Consider the following 2065-nt stretch of genomic DNA (forward strand, 5'->3'; position numbering starts at 1 on the left):
ATCTTTTAGAATATTGGGTAGATCTTTGACTAGAGAAGATCTTCCTACATAGGATCCTTGAGATATGTTGCAGCTTACATGGTAAAGAGCATCTAGGAACTGTCAGGCTGGATAGAATTTGGTTCCTTGGGCTGAATTTAACACTCGTACCCCACTTGGTCCACTTTTGGCCTGAATTCTAAAAACAAGAGAAAATACCTAAAGTAGCCTTATTCTGGGAATTAAATGATGAGAATAATTGGACTAACTTGCATAGAAAAATGCTCAACAATTTCAGCCAAGGGTCAAGAATTGGTTTTGATTTCAAAATATGACCAAGTGTTGGAGTGGTCACCATGTGTTCGACACATGGCCTCAAAGAGGCCTAATTAATTGTTTGAAATCTTGAAATCTATGGGGCTCTTGGTGAGTTGGGTTCCTACAACATGTTTTTTATATGAAAAATATTGATTTCAGACTGTATTTGTTTGCTCGATTGGAATTAAGTGTGTGAGATTCGGAATCCAATGTTCACAATGAAGCGGGCATCATTTTTCCATTAAATCCATGTGCCTAGCCTATCATTGGGTCAATGTATTGAGATTTGGTGTGCAGTGCTACACTGAATCACTTAAGTGAATCTGTTTTAGCATGTTCTCAATTCAAATTTTAAAAATTTCATTTAACATTATCTTATTTCGTATAAAATGTAAAAGAATGAAGATTTTGTTTGTTATAATTTTGTGAATCCCATCTTTTTACAAAGGCTATGCAACGGTTAATATGAAAGATGTCATCTCAATATGCTTCACCAAGCATTAATGGAGTGCCATGTGTCTTAGAAATGCCTCATATTTACAAAAATGTCCATGTACACAGGATTGGATATAACTTGGCCATTTTAGGGCCAAACTGAAAGATTCATGTTGGCAATTTCTCACAAGAATGTGAACAACATGTTGGGAGTGAAAGTGAGAGATGAATCCACCTCCTCAGCCCAGATTTTTAAAGTGAATTTAAGTTTATGCATTTGGGGTATTGAAGATTGCAATGAATCATTTCAACTTGTTTCTTTGGATGCATTGAAGCTATATTGAATGCCAAAGTGGGTCTGTGAAGTCTATTAAAGATTGGAAGAGCTTCTTGCCAAGGAAGGGAAGAAAGTTAAGAGTGAAGCAGTTGGTGCTTGTGAAGAAGTTTTGTACAGTATCCCAATGTTGAAGAAACCCATTTCCTGGTGGAGAATTGGTATTGATGGTGGGTTTGCTCACTTAGGTAAAGTTTATCTAGCCCCATTTGTTTTAGGCTATTGCAGGTTGATTAGAATTGTATGCATAGCCATAGACTATAATTTTTTTGGGGTTTTGAATTTTACCATTTGAAATTTCTTATAAGAGACTTGTGAGTGTGGGCTCATAAGGTATTTGTTGAAATTCCTAGTACTATCTAAGGATCCATACTTGCAGCTGTGAGTGGTGGGTTATAGCCCCGATTTTGTGTTATAAAAAACCGAACTAAGAGGAGTGTATTGAAAAAGTACGAAACCCCGTGTGGGTATAGTACTTCGTGGAGTAGGCACGTTGCTAAATCACATAAAACCCTGTGTTTTGGTTGGTTGTATTTTATTTTGGATAGAAGTGCTATGCTTATGTTTTTGTAGAGTGGGTGTGCACTCCTAGTAGGCCTGACCAATCTTGGTTGAAGGTGGGAATGCATATGAACTGTAGTTGGTAAAATTGGATTGCCCTAGCCAACAACGTTTGCCAGCATGCCAGCCAATAGTACAATCTGTGCCAAGACAGTGCCATCAATTGTGATTGTGAACATCGAGATTACAAAGGAGTTCTTGAATGTGCCAGTTGTGACCAGTAGTGCCACTGTAGTGAATGCCTGTGAGTATCAGCAGTGTTGAGGAGTGAGTATGTGCTAGGTTGAGTGTCATTATTGTTGGGTTAGCCAAGGGGAGTGCTATATAGTCTACTGAAAAAATTGGGAAATTTTTGAAGACCCTTATTCACCCCCTTTCAATTTGAGCCTGTGATGATCACTTTTTTCTCTTTTTCCATTGGTTTCTCCCCCCCCCCCC

Source organism: Macadamia integrifolia, unplaced genomic scaffold, assembly GCF_013358625.1.
Source record: "Macadamia integrifolia cultivar HAES 741 unplaced genomic scaffold, SCU_Mint_v3 scaffold1606, whole genome shotgun sequence".
Lineage (NCBI taxonomy): Eukaryota > Viridiplantae > Streptophyta > Magnoliopsida > Proteales > Proteaceae > Macadamia > Macadamia integrifolia.